The sequence below is a fragment of the Peromyscus eremicus genome, chromosome 5 (genome assembly GCF_949786415.1).
Source record: "Peromyscus eremicus chromosome 5, PerEre_H2_v1, whole genome shotgun sequence".
NCBI classification, from domain to species: Eukaryota; Metazoa; Chordata; class Mammalia; order Rodentia; family Cricetidae; genus Peromyscus; species Peromyscus eremicus.
Window position 1 is genome coordinate 86,041,450 of NC_081420.1, and position 18,404 is coordinate 86,059,853.

General features: G+C 44.5%; 1 protein-coding gene across 2 annotated transcripts in view; it reads right to left on the bottom strand.

The window, feature by feature from the left end:
• Banp (BTG3 associated nuclear protein) overlaps positions 1-18,404 on the bottom strand; it is an 81,206-nt gene that overhangs the window by 57,222 nt on the left and 5,580 nt on the right. The window lies entirely within an intron of this gene.

Sequence of the window (18,404 nt, forward strand, 5' to 3'; positions counted from 1 at the left end):
AGGGCAATGAAACAGATCTCAGGACTGTTACCCAAGAGTCTCCTGGGGCTGGGGCACAGCTAAGCAATAACAAGCACACGGCCTTAGGTTCTACAGCCAGGACAGAAAGAAGGGGAAGGGCTCCTGAAAGTAGAAGTGGGGCATTGCTGAAACCACTTATTAAAAAGGGTACACCGAAAAAAAAAAAAAAAGAGGTACACCAGATACCTAGAGGGAAAAGAATTTTCTTTTACATCCAAGCAAAAGACTAGATGGCTTACAACACAAAGAGAATTCAATCAAACCAGGCAAAAGAAAATGGATCAAAATATTTAAGATACTATGTGAGGGGCTGAGCAGTTAAAAGTACTGCTCTTCCAGAGAACCCCAGTTCCATCCCCAGTACCTACATGGCAACTCCTAACCATCTTCAGCTTCAACTCTAGGGGTTCTGACACCAACTTCTGGCCTCTCAAGGCACTGCGTGCACATAACAGGCATACATGCAGACAAAACACTCATACATACAATCAAATAATAAAATGATACTATGAGAAAGAAATGTGAGCCAAGAATTTTATATCTAAACAAAAATCATCATCAAGTCTAAATAAAGGCAGCAAATTTGATTCACATACAGTGTCTAGGAACAGCCCCACACACACACACAAACCCATTGTAAAGAATCTGCAAAAAGCCAGGCAGTGGTGGTGTGCACTTTAATCCCAGGGCTGGGAGGCAGAAGCAGGCAGATCTCTGAGAGTTTGAGGTCATCCTGGTCTACAGAGTGAGTTCCAGGACAGCCAGGGCTACACAGAGAAACCCTATCTCAAAAAAACAAAATTAAACAAATAAATAAATAGAAAATCTGCAAAAAACAAAAAAAAACACTTCAGAAAACCAAAATCAGTAGAAGAGACAGTCAGCTGAGGGTACTGGGCACTGTGAGGAAGACTGGGAGAGGGAGGAGGGCCCCTTGTGCCCCACCCCCACTAATAACAACTGTTTCAAACAGGAGAACACAACTACAAAATACATGATAACTGTCTTCAGTAACTGTTGCAAGGGGCACTGGAGTCCCTGCTGATAACTGAGGATGTCTTGGTCAACACTAACTACTTACAGCACTCTAATCCTGCTGAACATTCCTGAGAGTGGAGAAGCAGACATAGTGGTGATCCAGTTTGTATCTGGGTACCACCATCTGAACAGGAAGGGCAAACGTGGACGTGGGTATATGTTGACACACTCTGCCCTGTCCAGTGATAGACAGGGCGGTAGTGGCAGTGGGGCCTGCAGCAGTATGTGTCTCTGGAGCCTGGCTGTGCTGCTCAAGATCCAGTCCTCAACAGAAGGAAACCAGACTCCTTGAAGAAAGGGGTCAGTACCTATTCCAGGCAAGAAACACACAAGCTGAGCCTGGACTTGTCAGACCACATGTAAGACACTGTGAAAACCACTGGGCTCCCATCTGAAGGAGGCAGTCATCAAGACTTCTAGTAAGGACACCACAAACACTGCTAGGCTCAATCTACAGGACACCCGGACCAACAGGAAGGAATTACTCTGGGCAAACATGAAAAAAGCTGACAGTCACTAAGTATAACAGTTGCAGTGGGGTGAGGAGACCCTTGAAATTCATGACCGGTTTTCCTTACCAGTACTTTGGGGAAAGAGGGTGCCAGGGTCTCACCTTGCAAGAAATGAGAGAGAGAGAGAGAGAGAGAGAGAGAGAGAGAGAGAGAGAGAGAGAGAGGGAGAGACAGAGAGAGACAGAGAGGGGGGAGGGAGGGAGAAGAAAAGAAAAGAGACAGAGACAGAAAGAAAGAAGAAAGAAAGAAAGAAAGAAAGAAAGAAAGAAAGAAAGAAAGAAAGAAAGAAAGAAAGAAAGAAAGAAAGAAAGTCGTGTTGTACTGCACCACTGCTGACACATCTAATTAACACAGTAACAGGAGAGATCGTGGGGGGCGGGCTGTCTGTAGGAAGTTAAAGTAGACTTTAAGAGTTGACAAAACTAAGGACTGGGCAGAAGTTAAACAACAGTTAAAGTCTGGTGCAATGGCGAGATGCGTGAGTGACACCCACAGAACCCTGATGCAACCATCAGCACAAGTCACCAGACCCTCACATGCCATTTTGTTTGCATTTGATCTCATCAAAAGGGTTCTTTAAGGGAAAACTGAAACTAGGAAAAAAAAAAAAAAATACTTGCTACACATAGGCCAATTCTTTCTTTCACAGCAATAGGAAAGACTAGGAAATCTGAAACTGAGCATAAGAAATTGGTCTCAAAAAAAAAAAGCCAAAACATGGACAGATGCTCCACCTGCTGGGTAACTGAAAACATACACATCTGACAAGGCATTGAGCCCAATAGCTTGCAGGGGCCTTGGAGTAACCTCCTTGGACACAGGAACCTTCCAGTATGTACACATACTGTGTGAAGATGCACTCAAAAAGAACCATAATGGAACCCAAGCTGGAGTCTTTAGCAGCAGCAGTGGGATACCATGCACTGTGCAAGGAGTGGCTCTGAGCATTGCTCTCTGGGAGCAGAAACAGCAGGAAAGGGGACAGACTAGAAATGCACAGCATATGCCATCTAGAGACTCAATGGCCTGAGATACATGGGAGGAAAGAACACTCTATTTCTCCTCTTCCTGCCGTATTCTGCCTCTAAAATATGCTTCTAAACAGTGATCAGATACACACATTGACAGCATCAGGGTAACACCAGGACATCACTATCCCAACTCCAATCAGTTCTGCTGTCTTCAGTGTCAGCCTGAGGACTGTCCCAGAGCCTGGGATCAGGTGCAGCTCCCCTAGGTGAGGGAGAATAGCCCTGGAACTCTGTGCCCACAGCTTCCCAAGGCTTCTGAGGAGGAACTGGAAGTATAGAGCAGCAATGGCTGAGAGATAATGTACCTCATGCTATACATAAAGCCTGTCTTCTCACTTCCAAATTGAGAAGCAGAAACTATTGAAGGGGTAAGCATTAGCTCTGGGCAGAGGCAACAGTCCTAAAGCCAACCAGCCAATTTCAGCACTAGACTGAACACAGTCCAGGGTCTAGCAAACCCAAAGAACTGGAAATGCACCACAGAGCCTTTTTCAGGAAAATGCACACACACAGGCAAATCTTTGCAGTTTTCAAGGCTGCACAAATACTAGAATCACCAGCATGCCTACCTTAGTATCTCAGGGCAGATGGCCACCGGACAGACTCACCTTCCCAGCTTCACCTGCAGCAAGTGCAGTTACAAGGCCTCTCCAACCCATGGCCCACAAGCCATATCCATCCCAGGAGAGCAATAAATGCTGCCCAATACAAAATCATTAGTCTGCTTAACACAGCAAGGTTTTATTTGGGGGAGGTTTACTTGACTGCATGGCTTTGGTGCATGAACTTCATAGATGATGATGTCTGTCACAATGTCAAAAAACTGGACACTCCTACAAGCCTCCCCAAGGAAACACAGGTGTGGAAGCCTCTGGGAACCCTCAAGAGAGAACTGGTCTACAGGCTTGGCCTTCTCCAGGCCCAAACAGGGAAACCCACGAAGAGCAAAGATCTAGATGGGAGGAGCCAGCTCCCAACATATGTGGAGCTGCCCCGTTCCTAAGCCACCTGCTATGGACAGCCTTGGGAGAAAGTAAGATAACTGCCTGGTCTAAACCTGCTTACTCTGGCCCTGTAGCCTACTCACAACGGCCCTACCTCACAGATTCCATGAGCAGTCCCTGCCTCTCCTAAGGAGCCAATGGCAGCGGCTTTCAAATGCCCAATCCCAGCATCTTCGTGCTTTCTAAAAGCTCTGCAAGTGGCTTAAGAGAACACTCTGAACTGGCCATAAAACCCTGAACCCTGACCTCCTCCAAATGAGGACACCGCTGCCCCCTTAGCTGTTAATCCAAATGCTTCTGTTGCCAGGAACATCTAAATTCTAAACATCTAAAACATCTAAAATTCTGCTAACAGGGAAGGTTTTGATAGAAAAAACCAGGGCAAGAAGCCCAAGAAAACTGGAACAGAGAGTGGTACGCGCAGTTGCCATTTTGGCAAATTAGCTTTGCCGTTTCTCAGAAGGCCTGGGGAGTATCCAGTCCTAATGTAATAAAGCAGCTGGACTAAGACTAATGTTCAATAAAGACTCAGAATGCAATTAACAGTTAAGAGTCCTGGAGCTCCCAAGGTGCATGTGGAAAGAGGGCAGTCCACCAAAGACACAACCCAAGCGCTCAGCAGGGGTACAGGAAGATGAGGGTGGCTCAGCCACATGTTAACATGGAAGAAGGATTTAATCATGCCACCCCAGTACACCACAGGAAGGAACACCAATGGAAAGTTCTAGGTCAGCATGTAGGAGGACAGCCATTCCCTCCACTGGAACTGCATGTGTATGTCTTCCTATGCCTATGGGAGGTACACAGCAGTACACGGGGGGTTGGGATAGTACATTTCAGACCTAAGGGGACTCCCTAAGGGGAGGCAGAGACCCAGGGTCTCCTTCCCCTTGGACTCTGCACTCTAAATTGTTTACTTTCCACATGACTTATTTATACTATTTACTGCTTGCCTGTGATACAGCTTTTCTAGGTCAGAGTAATTCAGTGCACAGAATTAACACAAGCATCAAATCACAACACCTGAGACATTCTTCCCCAATGCTGGGTCTTAAACCCAGAGACCAAAGCCACTAATCTACTAATCTAGCGAGGCCTTCTTTAATCCATCTCACTTAGCCCCCTACCTTATCCTCCCCTACCCCCAACTCCTCAGACCTCCTCTCTGCACCTTGACTGAACTCCTCAGAACTCCTGGACTAGCAAGTCACACTTCCTCCACTCCCTCTTGCCAGAGCTCCACAGACAGACAACCTTGCTTTTCTGCCCCACTCCCAGGGCCCCTCCAGGGTGCCAAGTGCTCGAGGGCCCTCAGTTAAGTCACTCTACTTCCTGCCCCCTTGCACTGTTTCTGAGCTCCTCTCCTCTGAGTTTCACAGTCCCCCTTCCTCCCAGGCTGCTCCAGGTCCAGGGCTCTGGCTTCTCTCCCACAAGGCTCTCCACATGCCACACACCACCCTCCCAAGGACTATCCCACTTCCTGCAGAACTATCCCCCTGGGCCACTGTTCTTCCATCTCAGCCGGCTCCCTATCAACTCCCTGCCAGGACACCCAGGGCAGGGCCTTCTGCTCAATGGGCACTGCAGACCTGGTACTCAGCCAAAAGTCTCACACATCTAGCTGACACTGCAGCACTCTCCCAGCTCGGCCTCATTAAGCACCAGCACAGGCTGCTGGACATCTCTTTTAGGATATTAACTCCAGGTACCGATCACAGCCCTTCCCAATGTCTCAACTGTCGGCAATAGCCCATGTTATCCAGCTGCTTGGACCAAAGCCTCATGCCTGGGTGGTTCTTCCATGCCATCCTACAGACTCTGGCTCCAGCTTTGCATGCACCGAGGCATCACCTAACACCTGGATTCATGTGCAGTTCCCCAGGGTTCTCCACCTTCTGCTCCAGAGCTCTTAACAGCAACTCAAGGGCCACATCACAGACAAGATTTCCCTGGCTCATTAACATGCTGCAAAGGCATGAGGACAGCTTGTGTGCCCTCTGCAGATAGCTACACACCAGCAGCATCCCTACTGGGCTCTCTTCCTGGCTCACTCACTGGACCTATCCAGTCACCCCACCTCCACCCCCAGCTCATAAGGAACAGGCCAGTCTAGGCCCTTCCAGCCAGACATCTAGTGGCCCCTTGCCCCTTTCCCACATGTTCTCACGGGTTCCTTAGCCCCTTTCCCACATATTCTCACGGGTTCCTTAGTGACACTAAGTCATTCCTAAAGGACCAGCACCCACCCTTTCAGTCCCATCCTGCCTTGTGGATGAGCATTTTCCTCTGGCTTACTATATTTCTTAAATATCTGCTCTGCTTAAGCATCTGCCTCCCATGCCCTGATGAAAGCTGAGCCCCAGTGGAGCATTTGAGCAGCCTGCACAAAGCCTGTCCCATGCTGCATCCAGTATATATGCCCGCGATGGGCCCAATGGAAGGCACTGTGCTCATGCCAGGCACAGATCCCAGTATGACATCAGTATTGCCACTGAGAACCCACTGGTAAGAACCCCATTTACCCTGAGCTGGCCAATGCAGACACGACACTGTGTAGAGAGGTCACACTGTGCCTCATTAACACATACGATTGTGTCAGCACCATAAAAATTAACTTTATCACATTTCAGTAAAAACTAAAGCCAGGTATGGTGGCACACACCTGTAATCCCAGCACTTGGGCGGCAGAGGTAGGCAGATCTATGAATTCAAGTCCACCCTGGTCTACATGACAAGTTCCAGGCAAGCCAGGGCTGCATTATGGGGTTATGTTTCAAACACACCACACACACACATACATACACACATACACACACATACATACACACACACACACACACACACACACACACACAAATTAAATTAAAAATTATGGACTAAGGTCTTCAAAGCCTTTGTGCCTGTGTTCTGGTCTCCACAGGACTGCACTATAGTTAACTACATAAACTCAACTGCTTAGCTGTATGAGTGACAAACTGACTGTCAATATGGACCAGAGTCAGTGCCTGCCAGTCAGCAATGAAGAATAGTAACTGAATATTTAACTACAAATGTTTTTTAAATTTTCAAATATTTCCATCATCCATAAAAGAAAACTATAAGTATTAATATAGGAATTTTTAAAAGCTATTTCGGGGAAGCTGAGATGGAAGAATAAATTCAAGGCCTACTGGGCTAAAACCCTGTCTTGCTGGGCAGTGATGGTGCACAACTTTAAAACCAGCACTTGGAGCTGGGTGGTGGTGGTGGTGGTGGTGACACACGCCTTTAATCCCAGCACTCAAGAGGCAGAGGCAGGCGGATCTCTGTGAGTTTAGGCCAGCCTGGTCTACCAAGTAAGATCCAGGACAGGCACCAAAACTACACTGAAAAACTCTGTCTCGAAAAACCAAAAAATAAATAAATAAAATAATAATAAAATTAAAAAAAAATAGCTAATTAAAAAAAACTGTCTAAAATATAGAGGACTGGGGTTATAGCTCAGTGGTGAGGTGTGGGTTTAATCACCAGCACAGGAAGGGTGAGGGGGGTACACAACACTACTTAGAGTATAAAGCTTCATTTTAGGGGGAAAGGTTAAAAAAGGAAACACTACAGAGTAACAGCTCTCGTGGCATGAAAAAATAATGAAGGCAGCAAGAAAAAATGACAGCAAAGGCTCACTGCACTCCAGTACATTCCCCGCTGGGATGCCTGGTCAAGGCATGAACCACATCATACAGGATGTTCAATGGCTTCTTTCCTGTCAGCCTCGAGGACAGGCATCTCAGAGCTGTTTCTTACATCAAGCCTCTCCAGGAGCCCTCATGCCACATCTGGCTTGGTGTGGTTATTTCCACAGGAAGCAGGACAGAGAGCCAGACACACAGCCCTGCACTGGAATGACACGCCAGTCACCAGATGCCTGTCCAACAGTGTGTCTACCAAGCCCACTGATCATGCCACCAGTGAAAAGCCTAGCGTGTTCCTGATGTGTCTGGAAGGGGCTGTGGAACACATCTATGGCTTGTCTGGTCTCACTTTATAGAAGAAAAAATATGCTTCACTGTTGGCAAAAAGCCATAAGGCCAGGAGCAGCCCTTAGCAAGTACGAGTGAAGAACAGATGTAGATAGGACACAGTGTACGTGGGAAAGGTACTCAGAACCACTGCAGGAGTGGAAAGAACGGATTCTAGGCCCCAAGTCCCACAGTGTTCCCAATGTACTGCTTTGCTCTAGGAGACTTCAGAGTCCATGAGAGTTGGAATGCCAAGTCCACAGTGCCATAAAAATCAGGATACAGACAGACATAGTGATACACACTTTCGATTCCAGCACTTGGGATGTAGAGGCAGGTGGATGTCTGTGAGTCAAGGCCAGACTGGTCAACATACATAGCAAATTCCAGGTTGCCTAGGCTACACAGTGACTGTCTCAAAAACTAAACTAATTAAATTAGATATACATAAAAATCAGGACAGCAAATGTCACTTCTTGTCCCCTTAAAGAAGTAGCAAAGTGGTACTCAGGCAGCCAAGTCTACAGGAACATGGAAACTACTGAGGCATCAAAGATTACCCTATCTTTTCAAGACACAGGAGCACTAACAAAAACACAAAACAAAAAAATCCAAAAGCCAGGAGGTTAGCAACAGGATTCATTTTATTAACTAAAGCACATGGGAAGGTTCAGCTTGCTTCTTCCCCCAAAACACATCTGAGCTGGAGTATAAAAAGAATGAGGTGGGGGCTGAGGCGATGTCTCAGGTGGTAAAGCGCTTGTTGTATATGAGGACCTGGGTTTAGATCCTCAGCACCCACACAAAGGTGAGGCAGGGGCAGATCTCCAGAGCTTACCTGGCCAGTCAGTCTAACCAAAGTGATAAGCTCCAGGTTCAGTGAAAAACACTGGCTCAGAAAACAAGACAGAACGACGGAAGATACCCAGTATTTATCTCTGCCATTCACATGCATGCACGCACACCACAGACAGAACAAGTGAACGAAACTGAGTTAGAAAATGGCAATCAGACTAGAAGTGATGGTCGGTTGTAACAGAGAAGGCAAGAACTACTTCTTCCAGGGGTCCTGCCCTACCCTTGGGAAAATATAGGCAACACTGTTTTTCTTTGAGATAGAGTCTCTAAAAAATGTTTCAAGTTAAAACTAGGAAAGAACAAATAGACCTGAGGTCAGGTCATTTCTTTCCTAGGTTGATAATGACTGATTTAATGTGTCACTTTCTCACACTTGCACACATCACACACAAATACCTCATCAAACAAGTCCATAGGAGCAGGAGAGATAATTGGCCACAGGAAAGCCCACAAACACTATACCACCCACAGACCTGTCCAGCTAAAACACAAGCAGGACAACAAGCCTCAACCAGAAAATGATTTCTGTCTCAATGGTTTTCTCCCACGCAGTGGACAACAGGCCAGATGTGTGATGGTGCCAGTCTTCTGGACACAAAGGCACAGCTAAAGATTATCTTAAGAAAGCCAAATACCAGGACAGACATAGTGGTTCAGCCTTTACTCACAACAATCAGGCAGCAGAGGCTGTGAGTTTGAGACCAGTCTGGCCTACATAGCAAGTTCCAGGCCACCCAGAGCTACATAATGAGACTTTGTCTCAATACATAAATATTCAGGAAAAAGAGAGAAAGAAACCCAAGTACCTAGGAGATGGGAGGTTCCACTTAAGTGTGTGGCCAGTCAGGTCCTAAACAGGACACTCATGGGCACAACCCCACTGAAGGGTGAAACGGCTGGTGTGCTGGGAGGCAGCAGCAGTTCTGACTTTTGGGTTTGGGACCTCCTGCAATAACACATTTGCTATCATATCAGAATATGTTTGGATATTGTGTTATTTCTTTTAAAATAAGTCATTGAAAATTTATCTTTCCTCTTTTCAAGACAAAGTTTCTCTGTATAGCCCTGGCTGTCCTGGAACTCACTCTATAGACTAGGCTGGCCTCAAACTCTGAGGTCTGCTTACCTCTTCCTCCTGAGAGTTGGAATTAAACGCATGCACCACCACCACCCAACTGAAAATTTATTTTTTATATACATATTAAATACAAGTACTTTTTAATGAAAAAGAACAATTTCCAAAATAACAAAGGCTTCATGAGAACTGACATCGTCTTGCCCTTTTATAGACGTGCTAACCTCCAGGCTACAGCTGCATTCTACAGATCCTACTCGTAGCCTGGCAGAACTTCAGCCAGCCTAATGGGGAGATGCAGCTAGAAATGGGAGAGAAATTCAACAGCTTTTGCTTTAGTTCTTGAAGTCTAACTGCAGCCTGACACCCCTGGAAACTTTGCACCTGATTTCCTCAAAGCCCACTAATCTGTTCTGCTTGCCAAGTGGGTTTCAGAGGCAAGTGTAAGCTTCCATTTATCATTCAGAAAGTCCTACCTACTCCCTAAGGTATATGCACGCAGCCTATAGATGCTATTCATGATATACGATACTAAAAGCATTGTGCCAGGCATGGTCAAGCAGGCTCATAATCCCAGCACTCAGGTGACTGAGCAGGAGGATCCCAAGGTTAGCTTGGGCTATGATTTGAAATCCTATCTCCAAATAAATAAACAAAACCTCTTGTGTGTTAACATTAGCACTGACTCCTCTTTGAAGGAACTGTTGGGCTCACAGCAGTAAATACAGCTTCCTAAAAATTCCAATCCCACTTGACAACTCAATTTGTATCACTGATAACAGCCTCCTTAGGAGTGACAGGCTTTGCACATTTTGTAAGAAAACCATGTTGGTCAGGCTTTCTTTTGTGGTGGTCCATGAGAAAGCAGCTTGTTCAGCTTACAGCTTCCATTACTACAGGGGGGTATCCTGGGAACAATCCCAGTATGCAAATGCTCTCATCTGTCCATGTCATCAGAATGTTAAGATGAAGTGAGTACTAACGGCTTTACTGCAACATTAGAACAATCATTTAAAAACATATATTTATTTTTATTCCTTTTAATTGTGTGTGTGCGCATGCACGCATGCATGCATGCATGCACGCACGCACGCACGCACGCACGCACGCACGCCTGTGGGAATACACACACGAGTGCAGGTGCCCTCAAAGACTAGAGGCATCAGATCTCCTAGAACTGGAGTTACTGACAGCTGTCAGCCGCCTGACAGGGGTAATGAGAACTGACTTGGGATCTCTGGAACATCAGCAAGTGCTCTTAACCATTAAACCATCTCTCTAGCCCATCAAGGATATTCTTGGGTAAAAATACGGCATTTGATGTTTCACTATCTTGCAGAGAACACAAGAACATAGCATGGTGCCACAGGCCTGACTTGTGTTCAAGCACCAGCCATCTTCCTCACCACCAATTCTGCTCCATCAGTCCAAATGCTGACACAGAAAATGATAAACAATTTCTCATCATTCTTTTGGCCTCACAGCTGTCCCAGAGGCTGTAGGCTGTTTCTGAGAGAAATATTAAAAGGTATTATTCTAATGAGTGCTCACCAGCCATCCATGTCATACAAGAACAGGGCACAACTGATAATTTTCCAAAAACACCAACAGCTCTACCTTTAAAATGGTCAACAGATAAGCCTGTATGGGTTCAGCAATGGCCTTTAACAACAGAGAAACTCCAGGCTTTACAAGAGCTGGTGGAAGAACAGTTAAATGCTCATCATATTGAAGAATCAACCAGCCCTTGGAATTCTCCTGTATTTGTTGTTAAAAAGAAATCTGGTAAATGGAGAATGGTAACAGACCTTAGAGCAATTAACAAAGTAATTCAGCCAATGGGCTCTTTACAATCTGGAATTCCTTTGCCTACTCTGTTACCAAAAGGATGGCCTCTCATAGTTATTGATTTAAAAGACTGTTTCTTTTCAATACCGTTACAAGAAAAAGACAGAGAAAGATTTGCTTTCACAGTGCCTACTTATAATAATTCTCAACTGGTTAAAAGATTTCAATGGAGGGTTCTCCCACAGGGAATGTTGAAGAGCCCAACTTTGTGCCAATATTTTGTAAAACAGCCATTAGAAGTGGTACGTAAAAAATTTCCTAAATCTATAATTTATCATTATATGGATGATATTTTATTAGCTGACTCAAATGCAGATACTTTAGAAAGAATGTTTCAAGAAGTAAAGAAAATTTTGCCTTGCTGGGGTTTACAAATTGCCCCTGAAAAGATACAAAGAGGAGATTCTATTAATTATTTAGGATATAAAATAAAACTTCAAAAAATTAGACCTCAAAAGGTGCAAATTAGGAGAGATAGACTACAGACTCTTAATGACTTTCAAAGATTATTTGGAGACATTTCTCTTCTAAGAACTATTGTTGGGGTAAAAAACGATGAACTGAATAATTTGTTTAAAACCTTAGAAGGTGATAAGGACTTGAACAGTCCAAGAGAATTATCACCTGAAGCTGAGAAAGAATTGGCCTTGGTAGAAAAGAAAGTACATGAAGGGCACGTAGATCGTATTGATCCAAAGCTGGATTGCATTTTGGTTATTTTACCTTCTAGGCATTCTCCAACAGGAATATTAATGCAAAGGGAAGATATTATATTAGAATGGATATTTTTACCAAATAAACCAAATAAAAAATTAAAAACTTATGTAGAAAAAAATCTCTGACTTGATTTGGAAAGGAAAATTGAGACTTCGTCAGTTAGCAGGAATAGACCCAGCAGAAATTGTTGTACCTTTAACTAAGGAGGACATTGAAAAATTATGGATAGAAAATGAAGCTTGGCAAAAAGCTTGTAGTAATTTTTTGGGAGAAATTAACAGCAAATATCCCAAAAGCAATAGAATTGATCTTATAAAGAGAGCTGATTGGATCTTGCCTCGAATTGTGAGGAAAAAACCCATATCTGGAGTTCGTACATTTTATACAGATGCCAACAAACAAGGAAAGGCAGGTTACAAATCAGAAAATTTAAGTAAAGTGGTTCAAAGTCCTTATAATTCAGTTCAAAAATCAGAATTGTATGCTATTCTGTTGGTATTAATGAATTTTTCAGAACCTCTCAATGTAGTAACTGACTCTCAGTATGCTGAAAGAGTAGTATTACATATTGAGACTGCAGAATTTATCCACGATACTTCAGAATTAACTTCATTATTTATTCAATTACAAGATACAATCAGAAAAAGGAGTCATCCTTTATATATAACTCACATCCGATCCCATACTGGTCTGCCAGGCCCTCTAGCACAAGGCAATGATGAGATTGGTAAATTATTGATAGGAAATGTGCTGGAGGCCTCAGAATTTCATAAAAAACATCATGTAAATAGTAAAGGTTTAAAAAAGGATTTTTCCATAACCTGGCAACAAGCCAAAGAAATAGTAAAGAAATGTCCTACTTGTTCCTTCTACAATCAAACGCCATTACCAGCAGGATGTAACCCAAAGGGTACTCAGAGGAATGAAATCTGGCAGATGGACGTGTTTCACTTTGCAGAATTTGGAAAATTGAAATATGTACACCACACTATTGATACTTATTCAGGATTTCAATGGGCAACTGCTTTGAGTTCTGAAAAAGCTGATTCTGTAATCACTCATTTGCTAGAAGTTAGGGCCATTATGGATATACCTGCACAAATCAAAACTGATAATGCTCCATCATATGTTTCTGTTAAAATGAAACAGTTTTTTGCTTATTATAATATAAACCATATTACAGGTATACCACATAATCCTACAGGTCAAGCAGTTATAGAAAGATCAAACAGAACTCTAAAGGATATGCTAAATAAACAGAAAGGAGTAACAAAAACCCCCAGAAATAGACTACATAATGCTCTACTAACTTTGAATTTTCTCAATGCCAATGAGAAAGGAACAACAGCTGCAGAGAGACACTGCCAGCCGCCACCATGACAAGCTGCATGTGAAGATCCTGGTAAGCCACGAGCCATGTGGCAAGGGATAGGTTTATGGAAATGAATTAATTTAAACTGTAAGAACAGTTAGCAAGAAGCCTGCCACGGCCATACAGTATGAAAGCAATATAAGTCTCTGTGTTTACTTGGTCGGGTCTGAGTGGCTGTGGGACTGGCAGGTGAGAGAGATTTGTCCTGACTGTGGGCCAGGCAGGAAAACTCAAGCTACAGTAGGCCATCCTGATAACCACAGCACTTGCAGGCACAGACACTGAATCAACCTCCATCTCTGCCTATCTCTTCACCTATGCCTTCTTTACCCAGCATTTCACCTGATCCAGGCTGCAGTACTCAGTGTCCTTTCCAGAACTTCAAGTCAAGTTCTCCTCAATTACCACTAGCTCTTCCCAACTTCTGCTGCTCAAGGGGGACCACCATCCCACAGCTCCTTGGGAAAGAAGCCTGCAGGACCTGGACATTTTGGGCATGCTCCCTTTAACAGTCCTAAGGTACCCTCCTTCTGGTTCTTCTCAGCATCCCTTCTCTGCTCACACGTCACCCAAGTGCATCAACTGCCAAGGGCCCTGGTTCCAACACAAGTCACACCTCCATGGCATACCTTGATGGCAGACTTGGTGTGCCTCCCAAACCATGCATGACTGAACAGGAACTGTACCTGTCGGCAGCTTCTGATCACTGCTTGTCCCACCAAGCCCATTCCAGCTCCTTCAAAGGCTCCATGCACCCATATCATTAGCTTTCCACAGCTCTGAGTGGCTCCAGCCCTTCCAGTTGGCCTACCAATGACCTCAGCCTGTTCCTCACTCACAAACTTCATAGAGGCCACACAGTGGCAAACCAGTGCCCACAGAGAAGGTCCAGCTCCTACCGGTTTCTGTGTAACCCATGAGCCAAAAGTTGATCTTACATTTAAAACAATAAGGGGAAAAATTTAAATAACTACTGTAGTTTGGGATATAAAAATTAGATGAAATTCAAATTTCAGCCCCCATATATGGTTTCACTGAAGCACACAGTACCCATTGTCTCTATGCTATCTGCTGCTTCTGCCACACAGCACATCCAAGAGCTGCTGGGCTGCGCCCTACCGCTGGCACCCTGCTCTCCAGCATCTAACCTGCAGTAGGCAGGGGTGTTTGCACACTGGGCTCACCAACAGGGGGGCCTAGTGCAAGGTTATTAGTCACATTTCCACAAATTATGAACAACCTGGATTAGAGATGAACAGACCATAGTACATACTGTAACCTTGAACCATGGCTTTTAGAACCAGTGACCTGGACCAAAGAGATGCTACTTGATGGCTATTATCTGCACCTACTTAACCAACAGCAGAACCACCTCCACATACTTCAAACTGTGACCTACAAGGCCCAACGTACACATTCATCTCCACTACATAAGCCAACACTCCAGGCATTAATACCAACCTGAGCCACAGCAACTATATTCTTCTGCTGTATGCTCTATAATGCTAGTGCACTGAGTTGAAGCTAGACCAAAGCAAACACTCATATATCTGGCCAGACATGGTGGACTACACCTTTAGTCCCAGTACTCTAGAGGCAGAGGCAGGCAGATCTCTGGAATTTTAAGACTAGCCTGGTCTATATGGTGAGTTCCAGGCCAGCTAGAGCTACATAGTAAGAACACTGTCCAAAAAAAGAAAAAGAAGCTTACCATCATTTCCGTTTTCAATTTATTTTCCCATTGAAATGTCACAGAATATCACAGCTAACCCCTTGAGCCCTCTCCCCAACCCAAAAAAACAGGATCAGATCTCAGAAGCTCAAATGAGCAAGCAGGATGTACACACAGCACATGTAAGAATAAGACACTCAATGGGTGGTGGTAGCTCACGCCTTTAATCCCAGCACTTGTGAGGCAGAGGCAGATGGATCTCTGAGTTCAAGGCCAACCTGGTCTACAGAGCAAGTTCTAGAACAGCCAGGGCTACACAGAGAAACCCTGTCTCAAAAAAAAAAAAAAAAAAAAAAAAAAAAAAAAAAAAAAAAGCTAAAAAACCAAGACACTCTAGCTTGGAGACCCCATCTCAATAGTAGTATCTTTATTAAACCAGAACATGTCCCATGCCAGAACCTGTATATAAAATGCCACTGACTGATTACTCCAAACACATGGCAATGGCCAAAGATGGCAGACCAGGACACACCTTTTCCCTGCTTTACAACAGAGCAGGGTATCCTGGACCAAGTACACTCCAGGGCATCTTATCTACAAGGCTCTCACAGGTCCCAACCCCACCAAAAGCTACCGGGTATCTGGATGGAGTGCTCCAGTGACCATGAGTAAAGGAAGGTAACTAGAATGCTTTTCATCAATCTCAGCTTTGGTAGCAACATATAGCAAGAATCTGTTTGCCTCGGGGGCTGGAGAGATGGCTTAGAGGTTAAGAGCACTGACTGCTCTTCCAGAGGTCCTGAGTTCAATTCCCAGCAACCACATGGTGGCTCACAACCATCTGTAATAAGGTCTGTTGCCCTCTTCTGGTCATACATGCTGTATACATAATAAATGGGTTAGCAAGACAGCTCAGCAGGTAAAGGTACCTGCCACAAAGCCTGACCTGCCTGAGTTCCCATACCTGAAATCCACACGATGGAAGAAGAGGCTCCTGAAAGTTGTTCTTTGACTTGTATCTACACACACATGTGTACACACAGTTAAAATTTGAAAAACAAGTTACTCAGAATCATGTATGTGGTGCATGCCTATAACCCCAGCACTGAGACTAAAGCAGGGGGGCTGTGGCAAGTTGGTCTATACGGAGGCCAACTTGGTCTATACAGAGTTCCAAGCCAGGCAGGGATACATAAAGACTTTCTTCTAATAAACAAAATTTTAAAAAATTTTAAAAAAAACCAAAAACTTAAAAACCAAAATCCACTCATCTTTCTGCCTTTGGAACATTTTCTTTTCTTCACCATAATCTTCAGGATGAAGAGACTGCATACACCAATGAACAGTTCAGCTCTGAGCTGCAGGGACTCTCCAGAAACCACTCTACCCAGCCTAACAGGAATATGGGTACTAGAGTCCAGGCTCCTCCACCTTTCAATGAATGAAACAGAAGACATGGAAAGGCCATGCTCTCAGTTCATGAAAGTCACCCTGCATTTGTACTTAACAGCCAGTTTAGGCAGACTTCACCTCTGTGGCCTCTGCCACCAGGCTCCCCTGAGTCTTCCCAGGTCTCAAAAGGAAATGGCCATTCCAAGTCAGCAATAAATGTATAGACTTTGTATTTTTCTGAGCTTATACTCTGTAGAATGAAGGCCCTAGTGTAGGATTATACAAGGTTTAGCAAAAACCCAGGAAAACCACATCCAACACAGGAGCCATTTACATCCACATCAACACACAGGAATCTTTGTGCAACTAAAGACATTACTGGGGTAATCAATCAAATGTAAGATCTAGTGTTTAAGCAGCAGAAATGAAAACCCCCGATGTGATAACTGCACTGAAGTTGTAGAAGAGAATTCCCATGTTTTTAAAAAATGTTACTTAAGTAAAGAAGGCTTAAGGGACCCCATGATGCAAGAAAACTTGTCTTCTCTGAGAGAGTGGACACCTGAAAACACAGGGGGAAACTACACAGCCCTTTCCTGGGACTAGTTAAAGCAAATATTCCAACCCCGCTCCTGTTCAAAAGACATCGGGCTTTTCAAACTACAAAGGCTGTGATGGAAAAGGGTGGCCCTCCAGGTTTTAAATGATAGGAAAATGCGGTCTCCGGATCTGAAGCGACAGGAAAGGGTGGTCCCTGGGTCTGAAGGTGACTGTAAGTCACATTCTGAAAAGCTATCACTGATGTATTAATCTTTCCAGAATAAACTCTAATCCTTGAAGAACGTGAGAGTGCCCGAGCCAGTGAGACAGTAGCTTCCTCCTTATACTTGCTGCTCAAGTCAGCAGGTGAGAGCCTGGACCCAGAAGCACCCCGAAAAGCCATTGCAACAGGTGGCACATGGCCAAAGCTTGAGTGTAATGCTGATCAGCACATTAGAGGGCACCTATACCCCAAATGTCCCCACTGCCAATCTACTCCCACCCTAACCTGTGTCCAACTTGTATCAACATGGATGACATAGGCCTCACAAACCACAACCCCAGACCAAAGGCAACCACTGTCTGCCTCTGGAGTGTAGATACAGTTTCCTGGGAAACATTTACACCCAACTTCTAATGTGCAAGATGGAGTTGACCAGTGAAGAGAGACCACAAAGCCAGACATAAATCTTATCTGCCTATAACAGAAAGATCCCAGGCTTTGAGTTGGGGTTCCACCAGTATTTAATGACACTTCAAACTACTAGGAGCCTGAGAAATAGCAGGACAGGTACTGGCACACCTCTAAAACGGTGAACCTCTAAAGAGGCAGGACTCTTTCAGCTCCTCCTCTACTTCCTATTGGAGGGATCCCTATGGGGATGAGAGAAGAAATGATGTATCTCCACGAGGTAAAGGAGCCAAGCAATAGCACTCCTGTGATCTTGGGAGCACTCAGAAGCAGGTGCAGCTGAATGGGTTACTGATATCAACCTGTGAGCCCAGCAGCAGTGGTCATCCTTGATCTCCTTTCTCTTCCTGCTTCCTTCTTTACAAGGCAGAGCTGCATTTTAGACAAATCTAAATTATGGAATTCTGAAATACATTGTAAATATATGTAAATATTAAACCGTTACTTTGCAAAAATGTGAATAATCTGAATTCTATAAATCTTTAAAACCCATGGAATATCACACCTGGAAGGGCGGTCAGTCACATGTCATTTCACAAGGACAGACTCTGGGAGCTACTATCCTTTACTTTGCTGGTTTTATAGACACCACAGGGTGTGTTTACAGAACTTTGATACTCTGAGGTCAGGGGTGA